Source organism: Schistocerca americana, chromosome X, assembly GCF_021461395.2.
Source record: "Schistocerca americana isolate TAMUIC-IGC-003095 chromosome X, iqSchAmer2.1, whole genome shotgun sequence".
In the NCBI taxonomy this organism is placed as follows: domain Eukaryota; kingdom Metazoa; phylum Arthropoda; class Insecta; order Orthoptera; family Acrididae; genus Schistocerca; species Schistocerca americana.
In genome coordinates this window covers 236521943-236539678 of record NC_060130.1, presented here as the reverse complement: position 1 = coordinate 236539678, position 17736 = coordinate 236521943, and positions in this window count along the sequence as shown.

Genomic DNA, 17736 nt, shown 5'->3' with positions numbered 1-17736 from the left:
CTATACAATCCTAAATTGATTCTCTCCACTACATTCAGAAGGAGGGAGGAAGGTGCGTGATAGAATAGAGACAACAGCAAATACCATTGCAAGACAGAGCCCACTGTGATAAATTGAAAAGCACTAAACATGACAAACTTAAACCACGATCCAGTATGCAGCAATAATCTGTTCAAAAAATGGCTCTGAGCACTATGGGACTTAACATCTATGGTCATCAGTCCCCTAGAACTTAGAACTACTTAAACCTAACTAACCTAAGGACATCACACACATCCATGCCCGAGGCAGGATTCGAACCTGCGACCGTAGCAGTCGCGCGGCTCCGGACTGAGCCCCTAGAACCGCTAGACTACCGCGGCCGGCAGCAATAATCTGTCATGGCTAGATGTCGGAGACAGCTGAAAGCTCTCACACATCTCGCACACTCACCCCATAGACGTCCACACGTTGTGCCCCCATTGCCATCGTTCACCGCCAGCTCTGTCGTAAAGAGCTCAGTGAAAATTACCGCTGCAGCCGGAGTTGTGGAAGCGTGTCTATGGCGGAGTGCACCACCCCAGCCATGGAGGGCATCCAGGGACGATTGGAGTGGTAGGAATTCGGATGTTATCAACATGTTTAGTGCAAACGTCCATCATTTATAATCTTCTCTCACACAAGACATATACATCCACTTCCGTTCCACTCACATAGGTACGAAAAGGGCTTTACTATACTTTCAGCTACCTAGTTTCAACTACTTTTCAAGGTCACCAGACTACCCTCTTTCCACATCTGAAATACGTACACATGAATCATTGTAAATAGATATGTGGGTAGCTGGGTGACCTTGAAATGTTGTTGAAACTAGGTAGTTGAAATTATAGTAACCCCCTTTTCATACCTATATGAACAACTTCTTACTACCTACTGGATCACAGTTTAAGTTGTCGTGTTTAGTGTTTCTCAGAACATCACACTGGACTCGGCCTTGCAGTGGTATTTGCTGTTATCTCTATTCTATCACACAGTAGAACCATTCCCCCTCCTTCAAAATGTAGTGGAGAGAACCTATTTAGGAATCCTATAGCACTTTTCAAACCGCATCACATTTCCAATAACTGTATTGCGCTCACACATGCATTCTGGTATGGGTCTGTGTCCCAAGCGATGCAGATGGGGGCTATACTGTAAGCAGTGAACAGCACGTGCCTAGCAATCACTAGTTTGTGTGATCGGTAGGATTTTTTTTTCCCCACAAATGTTCAGTGGAAACATTGTGGTAGAGGAGGGCGCGTACGAGACCTCGGATATATTTAGTGCTACGATCTATTTGTGACGGGAATTTCACTACTTGATTTGCATAATATTTACGTGTGATACTCAAACGTTGACAATATGTTTTATTATGAAGATGGATCATCGTAAGGTAGAGGTGAGTGTTTTAAGTGATCTATTTGTCTGCTGTAAATTATTAAGCAATTAATTTGAAAGGATAGTGCAAATGGTTAATTTCCCTCTATTTTTGATATCAAAATTGTATCAGCTCTGTCTTTCCCTCCACCATTTGCCAATAGGAACACTGTATTCTGAGGGGAGATGCAAACCTCCATTTGCATGTTTCAGGATGTTGGTTCACACAGACAATCTGGGAATGGTCCCTGGAAAAAGACAGAGACAGGAAGTGAGTCTGGAATTTCACGATCAACAGAATTCCGCCACTTGATGCTTTTTTTGGGAGCTGTAATGTTATCTGTAATTAGGACATTGGGCGGTTCTGATTTTTATTGCGGGCCTTGACGATAGAGACATGCACAGGAGACTCCCAATGGCGGTTACTATACTGTCATTCCATTCTTGATCTGTAGACCACTTTTGCAAGGTTTAACTATTAGTGCAATATCAATGCTGTATGTATCTCGATATGTGCAAAATAGATCGCCGCTGAGATTCTAGTAATTTGTCCATCTGCAGAAAGTGACGGTGGGTTTTGAAATATCTCATGAACTTTTGGATATGTAATTGTTCAGATTTTCCCATCTGTGCTTAGACACTAGTGTGCTTCGAGAAGTGAGGAAAATAAATAATAAGAGCCTTAAAATCCCTGACTCCAGCACTAAATATAAACTACGGCTACTCAGCATTTCCAAGCGCAATCAGATTAAAAAAGTGCCGCAAATTTTAAAATATTCCATACTGTGATCGATTTCTTGACAAGTTCTTGAAATAAACTATATTCCATACACCAGCCTGTATGTAAATTGTTTACATAAACAGTGTCCACACACTGCAGTCAATTTCCCAACAAATTCTTTAACTAAACAAATAAAGTATATTCCATACACAGCCATAAATAAATAAACAATATTCCACACATTGTCTACATTATTTAAACATGACCGATCAACTGAGTCTTTTTCCTGCCAATTTGTGGGACAGCGGGGGATTTCTCCAGATGTTGGATTTAATTAATTGATCGATTTAATTAATTAGTCAACCAAACTGATACTAGAAGTGTGCCGCCCAGGGTGGCCAAGCAGTTCTAGGCGCTAGAGTCTCAAACCGCGCGACCGCTACGGTCGGAGGTTCGAATCCTGCCTCGGGCATGGATGTGTGTGATGTCCTTAGGTTAGTTAGGTTTAAGTAGTTCTAAGTTCTAGGGGACTGATGACCACAGATGTTAAGTCCCATAGTACTCAGAGCCATTTGGACTAGACGTGTGCTTGTATCGGCGAAGGGAGTTCCCTGAGGGATGGGGAGGGAGGATATGGAAGGGGAGGAGGAGGAGGAGCAGCAGCAGGAGGAGAAGGAGGAGGAGGAGGAGAAGAAAGGAAGGAAGAGGAGTGGGGTGAGGAAATAATAGGTTGAGGACTTCTCAATCAAAAAGGTGGATCACCCACAGGGGGTCATAACCTGTCAATCAGATGGGTGGATTATCCCCAGGGGGTCCTAATCCTCTTAGCAGAACAATAGGTTAATGACCTGTTAATCAAAGGACAACCCGTGACCACTCTTCTTGCTTCACTGTTGTTCTGAGTCCATCTCGTCACCACTTTTTCTACAGTCCGTCATTGTAGTAGTCAACTGCCTGAATTATGTATATATAATGCTTTAAGTCCCTCATTCTAATGTTTCTATCTTTCTCAAACTGAGATAGATGGTGATAAGCTGCATGTTCCCCTGATCTGAGCTTGTTCTGTTGCAATAACCCAATAAACATTGTGTACACACACCATTCTTCACCTGTAGGAGTTCCTTTACTTCTGTATTGAAAATAAGCACATACAAGGATGAAATCCTTGTCAACACACCCACAGGCATGTAAATACTGAAGTATCAGTTTGGTAACGTTCATTCAGTGTGTCCATGTGTGCCGTGTACGACACTATGGGTTTAGGTTGGCACTAGCCGACTAGATTGGTCATACTTCCTCTCGACGGTGAGGCCACGGCTTGTGGGGCCATAGTACATTAGTGGGAGAAAGAGTCCTGGCGGTGGCACTTGAGAAAGGGAGCGGTGGACGCAGCGGAGTGCTGGAGTTGTGTTGTGGACGAGCAAGTGGCGTACCAGAATGTTGGACATGCCTGAGAATAACACACCGGCTGAGTGTGAAGATTGCTTCTGGATGATACAGTGTCACAGAGGTACTGTATTCGGCCAACGTTACCACCCTGCCTGTTTTCTGTTCATTCGTCTGCGGCACACCGCTTATGGATGACTGATTTTTTCCTTGTAGGTCTTGAATTATGTACTCCACGGCAAAGTGGTTTGAGGGTGCTTATCAGCGAACAAGAATAAAGTTCTATGTTCCTTGTTTTATGAGCAGGTCACGTGTGGGTATTGATACTAACTAGCATTCACAAACTAGCTTCCTGCCCTGTCACTGTTTATAGAAGAGACTGTGTTTATGCGTTGTGCGTCTCTGGTGTTTAATACTGCCTTGTTGCAGATGCGACCTGGTGATTTGTTGTCTTTCTCTCTCTCTCACACACACACACACTCTCTCTCTCTCTCTCTCTCTTTTTGAACGGGCTGATACGATCCGCCTTCGAGGATTGGATGAATGGGGAGCACCTCCAAAGATCCGAACCTACAAAAAGGAATGGGAAGGAACCATTGCTTACCTATATGAGGTATGGGTCGTTACCTCTCTGTGTCATTCTGCTCGTGATTGTTCGTAGTATGTTAATTTAAGGTGCCTGGGCGATCTTTGTTGCTTACGTATTGTGTTGGTCCAGTTTAAAGACGAAATACGATGATTACAGCTTCCACATTATGTCTTGTCTGTTATGGTAAATCCCTGTACTGGACAGGTGGACAGAACGAAAGGTAGTGGTTCAAAGTTTTTTTATGCGTTATGTTTTATTCTGAAGCATGTGGTTTGATATTATTACTTCGTGTATTTTTTGGGAGTAGTTATTGGTAAAACGGCCAATGGAGTTTCAATCAATATTTTGCAGAAACTAAAATAAATATTACTAAGATTATTAAGGCAATCCCTCCTCCTGATTTCATATATGACAAAAGTCAATGTTGTCTTTGGTGGCCTACGTACATGACTGCTTACTTGTCTAATAAAATTGACTTTGACATATGTCACAGAACTCAGTCGAATGCTCCAGTTGCACTCCTGTCTCATGTTTCCATTAATGCTCTTCGTTAGTGGTAGCAGAGCGAGATCAGTTGAATTCATTGACATTTATCAAAATCAATTTTATTACACAAGTAAGCTACAAAGTACACAAGCCACCAAAGGCAATATATGACTCTTCTCATATATGAAATCAGGAGGAGGGATTCCCTTAACAGTCTTAGTAACATTTGCTTCAGTTTTTGTAAAATATTGATTGGAGCTCCATTGGCCGTTTTATCTATAATTACCCTCAAAAAATGTACAAAGTAAGAATATCAAACCACACGCCTCAGAATAAAAGTTATTAACCACTACGCTTCGTCCTGTCCAGTACAGGGATTTATCATAACAGACAAGACATGATATCTGGAAACTATAATCGTCATATTTCGACTTTAAACTGAACCAACATAATAAGTAAGGGTCAAATATCTTCCAGGCACCTTAAATTAACACATTCCAAACAATCAGGAACAGAATTACACAGAGAGATAACAATCCATACCTCAATGTATGCTAGTATATAAAACACACACACACACACGTATATATATATATATATATATATATATATATATATATATATATATATATACACTCCTGGAAATTGAAATAAGAACACCGTGAATTCATTGTCCCAGGAAGGGGAAACTTTATTGACACATTCCTGGGGTCAGATACATCACATGATCACACTGACAGAACCACAGGCACATAGACACAGGCAACAGAGCATGCACAATGTCGGCACTAGTACAGTGTATATCCACCTTTCGCAGCAATGCAGGCTGCTATTCTCCCATGGAGACGATCATAGAGATGCTGGATGCAGTCCTGTGGAACGGCTTGCCATGCCATTTCCACCTGGCGCCTCAGTTGGACCAGCGTTCGTGCTGGACGTGCAGACCGCGTGAGACGACGCTTCATCCAGTCCCAAACATGCTCAATGGGGGACAGATCCGGATATCTTGTTGGCCAGGGTAGTTGACTTACACCTTCTAGAGCACGTTGGGTGGCACGGGATACATGCGGACGTGCATTGTCCTGTTGGAACAGCAAGTTCCCTTGCCGGTCTAGGAATGGTAGAACGATGGGTTCGATGACGGTTTGGATGTACCGTGCACTATTCAGTGTCCCCTCGACGATCACCAGTGATGTACGGCCAGTGTAGGAGATCGCTCCCCACACCATGATGCCGGGTGTTGGCCCTGTGTGCCTCGGTCGTATGCAGTCCTGATTGTAGCGCTCACCTGCACGGCGCCAAACACGCATACGACCATCATTGACACCAAGGCAGAAGCGACTCTCATCGCTGAAGATGACACGTCTCCATTCGTCCCTCCATTCACGCCTGTCGCGACACCACTGGAGGCGGGCTGCACGATGTTGGGGCGTGAGCGGAAGACGGCCTAACGGTGTGCGGGACCGTAGCCCAGCTTCATGGAGACGGTTGCGAATGGTCCTCGCCGATACCCCAGGAGCAACAGTGTCCCTAATTTGCTGGGAAGTGGCGGTGCGGTCCCCTACGGCACTGCGTAGGATCCTACGGTCTTGGCGTGCATCCGTGCGTCGCTGCGGTCCGGTCCCAGGTCGACGGGCACGTGCACCTTCCGCCGACCACTGGCGACAACATCGATGTACTGTGGAGACCTCACGCCCCACGTGTTGAGCAATTCGGCGGTACGTCCACCCGGCCTCCCGCATGCCCACTATACGCCCTCGCTCAAAGTCCGTCAACTGCACATACGGTTCACGTCCACGCTGTCGCGGCATGCTACCAGTGTTAAAGACTGCGATGGAGCTCCGTATGCCACGGCAAACTGGCTGACACTGACGGCGGCGGTGCACAAATGCTGCGCAGCTAGCGCCATTCGACGGCCAACACTGCGGTTCCTTGTGTGTCCGCTGTGCCGTGCGTGTGATCATTGCTTGTACAGCCCTCTCGCAGTGTCCGGAGCAAGTATGGTGGGTCTGACACACCGGTGTCAATGTGTTCTTTTTTCCATTTCCAGGAGTATATATATATATATATATATATATATATATATATATATATATATATATATATCGTGGGTTCCCCTTTCATTCAGGTCCTCTAATGTGGATTGTATCAGCCCACTCACTCAGAAAGGAAAAAAAAAGAACAGAAAACAACAACATCCCAGGTCGCACTGCAAAAGGGCAGCATTAGACACCAGCGACGCACAACGCATTAACACAGGCTCTTCTATAAACAGTGCCAGGGCACGAAGCTAGTTTGTCAGTACTAGTTAGTATCAATACTTACACGTCAGTGGTGAAGTGGGAAGCCCGTTGAGCTGCTTATGACACTTCTAAGGTGCCATAAGTACGATCACTATTGATCGACAGAGATGGGACGGTCCCCACAAGGTCATGCAGATTTTGATGAAATACCAATATCGTGCAAGCGAACGTCTTACTGCATGGTAAGTAATAGGAGTGGCCATTCAAACATGAAAATATGGATACGAAACCACACATGGATATAAATGATGTGTGTCATGTATCTACAACAGATACAAATGGCAACAATAACAATTAGGACATTATCGTGGAGCATCGACATAGGAACTACCACTGTGATAAGCAAGTGAACATTTAAAGGACAAGGGATTATAATTGTTAAATATAACCTAGGCACACGTGAATGAGCACAATAATACCATAATCATGAGAATAAATCGTAGATATGACCAATGACTGCAAGAACGGTTAGAGGTTTACAGGAAGACCCTGGAAAAATAAGTATGAACTCCAGTAGAATCGCCAAAGGGCGTGGTGGAAGCAACTAACTCGCTATGAATGTTAAAACTGTGGAGTTAGCCCCTGATGAAAGTTAACTAGCATCGTGTCCCCCTCGACTCGATGACTGCATCGCCGACTTGTTCTTACCACTCTCACGGAGTGTGAAGATGGAAGGTGACGGCAGTAACAACTGACAATTCCGAGTCCAGACCGCTCTCTGTACTCAGTGCTAAAGTGGAGGCATCCTTCAGAACGACACCAAGTCTCGTCTGATCGGTTGTCTGGCAACTATTCTTTACTTCTTCATCTCCAAGCAGCAAGTGTTGTCTATCATAACCCTCCGAAACTTGGGTGTTTCTGCCAGTGTGGGAATCTCGATGGCCACTTTCAGCAGGCTTTGCGAGCTCTGACCAGTAATAATTTTGTAAATAAGTTAAGCAAGCTCCTACTGTTATAGAGTTTTCTATGATTGACCAATGATACCATGGCCTGAGGAGGAATTCGGAAAAGCTCTCTCACACCATAACAAGATTCTGAGTATGACGAATCGGGGGGGCTTGCATGTAGGCACGCTTGGGAAAGTATGCATTCTACAGAAATAAATATTATGAGCCAGTCAGAAAGCCGGTTGCAAGTATTTTAAACAAATATTCTTCCGTGGCTTGGCTACAGATAAAGATGATGAGTCTCACGCTCTAACGTTTCTGAAGGCTTCCCCTCGCTTAGATGATATCTTTCCTAAAAGTATTCCTCCTAGGGTCTTGATGAGTACTGTTTTACGGCAGATAACTGGTGTGCGAAGATGGAATAAAGTGAATTCTGCTTCGCCTATCACGTCTCAAGGCATGTGTTTTGAGGCAGTTATAAAAATCTCTACGAGGCTGCAGAAAATGACAGGCCCATTTCCGTAAAAAAAAAAAAGAAGGTAAAGGAAGACCTTAATTAACTGGGCACTCACTTGTAGTATTGAATACTGTCTGCAGTTATTATGCAGTATTAAATGGCTGACTAGATTGACCATGAAGATATGCGTATAACATTATGACTCATGTTGCATGAGAGTTTAGGGATAAGCTGCCACGTAACATCACCTCCTCGTTGTGAATAAAACGGATACCAATCAAATTGTGCTGAGACTGAGCTGTAGCACAAGCTAGTTCATCAAGAATATTTGCACCGTGGTATGGGTGCTATTTTTGTTTTCTGTTTCATGCATTCATTATTTCATGAGTATCAAGCCAACTGAAAAGGGTTAGTCTGGTGCCAGGATGAACAACATGAAAGCACATGAGCACCATTATATTCAAGACACTTCACATCCATCCGACTCTAATGGTGCAAGAACATATTTATTTATGGAGTAATAAGAAGAAGAAACAATAGCTATTACAATATTTCATGAACATACCAAATGTTCTTAGAATTCTCACGAATGAAGCCAGCGCCTTGATATACTCACACACATGGATGGTTTGTTTTCAAGATCCACAGATACTCAAGTCAATCTGCAATTAGTCACTTCATCCACACTTATTATATTATAGCACCAAATCATTCACTCCATTATAACCATAGCGTATTCTATAGAGTGAGTCACTAACTCTTACCACCAAGAATAACTGTGAAAGTATGATAGGAGCTGAAACGTTTGTGGGGCAGAAGTTGTGTGGGACAACGGGGCCATAATATGACGTTGGTTTTTTGTTGCTAGGTGGGATCGCTTCAGATTTATGAAGGACAACTTCGTTTTTTTAAAATGGGATGCTATAGTTTGGTACTTATTTTCTGATAGCGGCTATAGAGATGAATCCAATGATGTGTAACAGTAAGCTATTTGAAGGTCAACGAAGGTCACAAAGGTGGCATGAACGTCCATATATAGAAGTCCCTTGCTTGTGGTGTAGTGGCTAGCGTTGCTGCCTCTGGATCACGGGGCCCGGGTTTGATTCCCGGCCGGGTTGGGGATTTTCTCTGTCCGTGGACTGGGTGTGTCTGTTGTCCTCATCAATTCATCATCATCATCATCATCACCATTCGTGACAGCGGCTACAATGGACTGTGAAAAAATTGGACTGTGTAAAAATTGGGACTTTTTATGGGCGGTGATGGACGCGCTATTGAGCGCCCGCCAAACCAAACATCATCATCATCATCATCATCATCCATTCACAGAAGGTGTTCGAAGTGATGACCATTGGTATCAATGCAGTGCTGCAATCTTCTTATCATGAGCTGATTGGTATTCCTTATCACATCGGCACTTATCGAAGCACATGGTCTGACATTCCTCTCTCGCATATCTTCAGGTGTAGTTGGAACGTCTTTATAAACAATATCTTTTACGAATCCTCACAACAATAAATCCAGAGGCGTCAAGTCTGGCGAACGAGCTCGCCACGACACATCTCCTCCGTGTCCAATCCAACGATCAGGAAATTGTCTCTGCTACTCATTCTAGCCATCAGCGAAAAATGTGCCGGACACCCATCGTGTTGATACCACATTCTCTTCCTTGTTCCTAAAGGTATTTCTTCCAATAACAGACCTAATGTTTCTTGCAGGAGTGTGGTGTACTTCCTACCATTAATATTTCCTTCGAAGAAATAGGGGACTATAAATCTGTCTTCGAGAATCCCACACCATACATTCACCGACCACGGTTTTTGGTGTTCAACTTGCCGCAGTCAACATGGATTTTCTGTTGCCCGGTAATGCATGTTACGCATATTAACATTTCCATGGTTCGTAGCCACATCTGTAAATAAAATCAAATTAATAAATGTGTCATCCCTCTGAATCAGAAGTTGAGCCCATCGGCTGAATTCAGTGTCATGCATTCAATCCGTACCAGTTAATTCTTGGTGGAGACATATCGTATGGATGATATTTATGGCGATGCAGAACACGAACAACACTACGGTGACTCATGCCAGATTCCCTTGCGATTTGACGCGAACTAACACAAGGATCTGGAACCACAGTGGCAAGAGTAACAATTTCCGTTCCTCGTTAGTAACTTTCCTTTGTCGGATATGTTTCCGATGTGTTAAAGATCCAGTTGTTCTCAGTTTATCATACACATATTTAAATGTACGACGTGTAGAGTGAGTACGTCGAGGATATCTTTCAGGGTATAAGTCTCTAACTCTAACTGAATTTCGTTAGCATTCTCCGTAAATAAGAAGCATACGGACTGTTCTTCGAAGGAATACATCATTCACATTCGCTTGATTCGACGATACTAGTCTTACCGTTCCTATTAGTGTTGTATTGCGAAACCGTTGAATGGTGTTTACGTGTCAATGGCACGTTAGATAGACACGCCGTATTCGCCAAGTATTTACTATTAGCACGATATATGAGAGAGAATTGGCAGAGCATGTGCTTCGATAAGTGCCGAAGTGATAAGGAATACCACTCAGGCCATGATAAGAAGATTGCAGCACTGCATTGATACCAATGGTCATCTGTAAATAAAATCAAATTAATAAATATGTCATCCCTCTGAATCTGAAGTTGAGCCCATCGGCTGAATTCAGTGTCATGCATTCAATCCGTGAGTGGACGTTCATGCCACCTGTTTGACCTTCGTTGACCTTCAAAGTCCTTACTATTACACATGATTGGAGTCGTCTCGATAGCCGCTATAAGAAAACATGTAAAAAATTACAGCATTCCATTTAAGAAAACAAAGTTGACCTTCATATCTCTGACGCGACCCCACCTAGCAACAAAACACCAACGTCATATTATTGCCCCCATTGCCCCATTCAACATTTGTGCCACAAACTTTTAAGCTACTCTCATACTTCCGGAGTTATTCTAGGTGGCAATAATTAGTGACTCACCCTGTATAAAACATCACACTGAACAATAAGAATGATATTTATAGAGACTTGTGTACAATACATCACATTGGACAAAAGGAATGACATTTATAGATATGCATGTTCATTAGAAACAAGACATTAGAAAAGGAAGTAAGACAACACTTGTGTTTTTGTATGGTTGTGTAGCAGCACATAATTATTATTATTAAGGGAATGTAGTCGTGACTATATACAACATGTGTAAATGAGAAATGAAACTATATGTTAATTTCCACAAGCAAACGCTTGTATTACTGTATGGACAAAGTGACATACACTACTGGCCATTAAAATTGCTACACCACGAAGATGACGTGCTACAGACGCGAAATTAAACTGACAGGAAGAAGATCCTGTGATATGCAAATGATTAACTTTTCAGAGCATTCACACAAGGCTAGCGCCGGTGACGACACCTACAACGTGCTGACATGAGGAAAGTCTCCAACCGATTTCTCATGCACAAACAGCAGTTAACCGGCGTTGCCTGGTGAAACGTTGTTGTGATGCCCCGTCTAAGGAGGAGAAATGCGTACCATCACGTTTCCGACTTTGATAAAGGTCGTATTGTAGTCTATCGCGATTGCGGTTTATCGTATCGCGACATTGCTGCTCGCGTTGGTCGAGATCCAATGACTGTTAGCAGAATATGGAATCGGTGGGTTCAGGAGGGTAATACGGAACTCCGTGCTGGATTCCAACGGCCTCGTATCACTAGCAGTTGAGATGACAGGCATCTTATCCGCATGGCTGTAACGGATCGAGCAGCCACGTCTCGATCCCTGAGTCGACAGATGGGGATGTTCCCAAGACAACAACCATCTGCACGAACAATTCGACGACGTTTGCAGCAGCATGGACTATCAGCTCGGAGACCGTGGCTGCGGTTACCCTTGACGCTGCATCACAGACAGGAGCGCCTGCGATGGTGGACTCAACGACGAACCTGGGTGCACGAATGGCAAAACGTCATTTTTTCGGATGAATCCAGGTTCTGTTTACAGCATCATGACGGTCGCATCCGTGTTTGGCGACATCGCGGTGAACGCACATTGGAAGCGTGCATTCGTCGTCGCCATACTGGAGCATCGCCTGGCGTGATGGTATGGGGTGCCATTGGTTACATGTCTCAGTCACCTCTTGTTCGCATTGACGGCACTTTGAACAGTGGACATTACATTTCAGATGTGTTACGACCCGTGGCTCTAGCCTTCATTCGACCCGTGTGGAACCCTACACTTCAGCAGGATAATGCATGACCGCATGTTGCAGGTCCTGTACGGACCTTTCTGGACACAGAAAATGTTTGACTGCTGCTCTGGCCAGCACATTCTCCAGATCTCTCACCAATTGAAAACGTCTCGTCAATGTTACCGAGCAACTGGCTCGTCACAATACGCCAGTCACTACTCTTGACGAACTGTGGTATCGTGTTGAAGCTGCATGGGCAGCTGTACCTGTACACGCCATCCAAGCTCTATTTGACTCAATGCCCAGGCGTATCAAGGCCGTTATTACGGCCAGAGGTGGTTCTTCTGGGTACTGATTTCTCAGGATCTATGCACCCAAATTGCGTGAAAATGTAATCACATGTCAGTTGTAGTATTATATATTTGTCCAATGAATACCCGTTTATCATCTGCATTTCTTCTTGGTGTAGCAATTTTAATGGCCAGTAGTGTGTATATCGGTGAATAAGTGCCATTACTATGACATCGACGTACAATGCATCAAACAACGAGTGATAAAATGATAGCATGTCTTTATCATAAATATTATAAATACACTAGTACACATACATTCCGACACCACTGATGGTGGACAGCAGAATTAATGCTTAAGTACAAAAGCTATAAACATCAAACAATAAATGCAGACAACTTCGCAGCACTGCTGATGGTGTGTATCAAAACTATTGAATGTATGTTAGTTGGGCCTACCGGCCAGTTTTTAAAATGTAGAGCGAAAGTACCAAAAAACATACACTTGACTGTTCCCAGGCACTACGCTGTTCGCCATATAGATTTTTTGTATGAAAGATTCGACACACGATAGAAACACGAAATGCGAGAGTTAGTGGTTTTATCTTTTATAATTCTTCTTACGAAAGTGCGACTTGGTTCATAAGTCCAAGTTAGTATTTGTCCAAATTATACACCCTGACCATAGTTAATACGCTGACTGGCATAAAGTTGATGTCTATGGCTTGCTCATTACAACAAGTGGTTTATTCCCGCATTACAAAAAGTGTCCATCACAACAAATTTCAGGAGTTCCCTGCTCTAATGTGTGACGCATCTGTAATTAGTGAGGATCAGTAAAAGTGTCTTTGACTCACATATAAGTTGATGTTGCGGCGGGTGTCATTAAAATGTTTATTCTCCCCCGCAAGCAATGAGAAATTATAATGTTGTTTGCAACAGTAGTTTCAATCTAAATTTTGGGAACTTTTCTGGAAACAGCGTCTACTTCTGAATGAAAACAAAGTGTTTTCTTATTTTGTCCTCATCTACGTCCTAATAACTTATTCCTATGGACACAACTGTTGGTACAATCACGGGAGGTGATACGGGATCGCCACGTATACAGCAGACACTGTCCGTTAATTCATGTAATTCTTTCTCTTTCTTAAACCTATCTTCTTCGCTCATCAGTATTTCCCTGATCCGTGTACTGTTTGCTGACCCACCATTATGTTTTTTCTCTTTAAACATTTTCACCAACGCTTCACGACTGCGACGCTTGATGTCTGCTTGTATTTCTTTAAATTAAAACAACTTTTATTTCTTGTTGATCTTTTAAACTTAAAGTAATTGTCCTATCTGAACTCGTATCGTCACCTAATAACTACTCCTCTACCTGTTTTTAACTAGAGCTACATCATCCGTGACTGCATTTCTCCACTCCTTAGCCGGCCGGAGTGGCCGTGCGGTTCTGGGCGCTACAGTCTGAGGCCGAGCGACCACCACGGTCGCAGGTTCGAATCCTGCCTCGGGCATGGATGTGTGTGATGTCCTTAGATTAGTTAGGTTTAATTAGTTCTAAGTTCTAGGCGACTGATGACCTCAGAAGTTAAGTCGCATAGTGCTCAGAACCATTTGAACCATTTCCACTCCTTAATGACATCGATATACTTTCGTAATTAAACGGTTGTGCCCCTCACTTCCTGAGTTTCTGTGCCTAATTTATTTTTGCAATTACTGATTTGTTCCTCAGTGATCTGTTTCATCCACTCTTCGGATTTTTTAGCTTCTTCCACAATCTGTTTGTCTAATTCGTCCACCTGTTCGCCACATAAATGTTCGTGACCTGTTAACCACTGTTCTACTCTCTTAAATTGGTCACTGTTTTCCTTGAACTATTCTTCAATTTTTTTGAAAGGTTCATCATTTTTCTGGTCTCGCCTTTTGAATTTTTCATTGGTCTTTTGAAATTTTCATCTGCCTTTTCGCAAATATCCTCTGTAGTATTGTAACGCTCATCAGTAACTCTATTACGCTCTTCTGCCCTCTAACGTCGTTCCTCCGCATTTTTGTAACGTTCTTCTGCTCTTTATGCTTTTTCTTGTTTTATAGCGTCATTTCGATTCACATAGACTGCAGAGAGGAAGGCAGCGATGAAGAAGTTGGTGCACGACCGGTAGTACTCTGTGTCACGCACTCGCGACCGCGGTTTCTTCCGCTGTGCATAAGAATGTAATTGTCCTTTCACAAACAACTCAGGTTCAAATCGTTCCACGTTATTCTGCAAGTTGTTCGATTCTCTATCCATCACTAATGACGTGTCAAATTCCTTTCATGAATATCTCTCATCTTAGACCTATTTCTTCGAGTTTCATGTTAAGTTAGTAGTTTACACATACCGACTGTCTCGCTTGCTCGCTTGTTCCCTATCAATAGTTGTCGTTTTCTCTAATCTACGTGGAGGAGCATGGATTTATTTTGGCATAACCAAATACTGAGACAATAATTCAAACATTTTCTTCTAATAACCAAATTCCTAACATACACAGAGAAAAATACTATAAAATCCTTACTAAGCTCAGACAAATAAAATATTTCCCCCGAATTTCAAACACATCCCCTTAATAACCAAATTCCTAACGTACACACCACAAAATACTGTAAAATCCTAACAAAACACCAACACACAAAATATTTCCCCCAAAATCGCAAAGAGGCAACTCAGAATAATGCTGGACTTTTACCCACTGACCTTTCCTTTAACAAGCACAAATTAGAAAAAACACAAGCAGCTTATATATATTTTTTAAATTCTTCATGTTTTTTATTGTAAAGGTGTTCGTCTTTACTTTCACAGTCGAAAATCAATCAATAAAAATTTAACTACATGCAAAAGAGATTCCACGCTTCTAAAATACTAGTTAAAAGTCGACAAATTCGGATGTAAGGAATTTTTTCACCTAAAAAGTGACTGTGTAAATTCGAAGATCGCAGGATTTCGGAAATTAATCGTTTACAGGAGACGCCCAGTTAGTATGTGCGGTAGCGGTAGAGCTGCTTATGTACCCTTAAGATACTATAAGTACGATCATTGATGATCCACAGAGATGTCAAACTCCTCATAACGCGCAAGCGATCGTCTTATTGAATGATAACTAATAGGAGCGGCCCATTCAAATATGAAACTATGGATACCAAACCACACATGGATATATTAATGAAGGGTGTCATCTATATGCAACAGAAACAAGTGGTCACTGTAAGAATATAACCTAGGCACACGTGAGTGAGCACAATAAATCGATAGTCATGGGAATAAATCGTAGATATGACCACTGACTGCAAGAAAGGATAGTTATTTACCGAAAGAACCTAGCTACGAATGTTAAAACTGTGCAATTAGCCCTGATGAAAGTCAACTAGCTTCGTGTCCTCCTCAAATCGGTGATTGCGTCGCTGGCTCATTCTTATCACCGTTTTACAGTGTGAAGGTGGAAGACGGCGGCAGTAACGACTGGCAATTCCGTGTCCAGGTCGCTCTGTGTACCAAGTAATGAAGTGGGGGCAGCCTTCCGTACGACACCAAGTCTCGTCTCATTGGTTGCCTGGCAGGAAGTCTTTACACCTCCACAGCAACCGTTGTCTGTTTTACCCTCTGAAACTTGGCTGTTTCTGCCAATATAGGATTCTCTCTGGCCAATTGCAGCAGACTTTGTGAGTTCCGACCAGTGATTCATTTTGTAAACACACTGCACAGCCGGCCGCGGTGGCCGAGCGGTTCTAGGCGGTTCAGCCCGGAACCGCGCGACCGTTACGGTCGCAGGTTCGAATCCTGCCTCGGGCATGGATGTGTGTGATGTCCTTAGGTTAGTTAGGTTTAAGTAGTTCTAAGTTCTAGGGGACTGGTGACCTCAGATGTTAAGTTTCATAGTTCTCCGAGCGATTGGAACCATTTTTGAACACTGCACAATAAAACTAAAGGATCAATTTCTGGAAACCTCATAATTGTCTCCCATTGCGACCCATAAGTTTGAAAATTAGCTCAAAGATGTGTACAACGTTCCTCTTTAATATTGCAATAGCGTGGCATCCTGCAACGTCCGCCTCGAAATGGTTCAAATGGCTCTGAGCACTATGGGACTCAACTTCTGTGGTTATCAGTCCCCTAGAACTTAGAACTACTTAAACCTAACTAACCTAAGGACATCACACACATCCATGCCCGAGGCAGGATTCGAACCTGTGACCGTAGCAGTCCCACGGTTCCGGACTGCGCGCCTAGAACCGCGAGACCACCGCGGCCGGCCGCCTCGAAATCGGCGACGCTTCTAACAGCATGGTGTCGACACATGTGAAAAGAATGCCACAGCTCAGAAATGATGCGAGCTGTAAGGTGGGTTAATGATGTCACAGTTCAGCGATAGAAAGTTAAGGTACTTGTCAGAAACTTCGACACCAATCCAGCCTGACGGCTGTCCTTGCGTCCGAAGGTAGGCAAACCCCACCTATGTGGTGTCGAAGGGGTTTCCTGACCCTCAGGCACTGGAGCAGCCACGAGGCTGAATTAGTGTCAAAGTTTCTCACTGATACATTTTTGCTGATGAAAGGTGCACGGGTGGCACCGAGTGTGTTGCCGAACTGGGGGGTCTCAGAGAGCCCCTTTGCCATTTTATTTGTGCATATGTTGATATGTTTCCCTCATGCTCACGTCACAGGAGGGTGCAAAATAAGAGTGTTGAAGAAGCGTAAGTCCCGTTTGCTGCTTTGGACCACGTTAAAAATGTTATAGAATGGTTTATCCCAGTCATCCCAGCCCGTATGTGAGAGCAAAAATTGCGTTCGCTCGACACTCCAAAGGTATGGGAACATGTTCATCGGGGATGCAGTTCCACAGTATCCATAGAGAAGGGTTCAAACGTACGAGAGTGTCAACAGTGTCAAAAGTTGCTGCTGTGGGCACCAACTTCATACATCGTAGCGCCTGCTGGATCGGCATTCCACTGCACGTCCAACCAACAAGGGA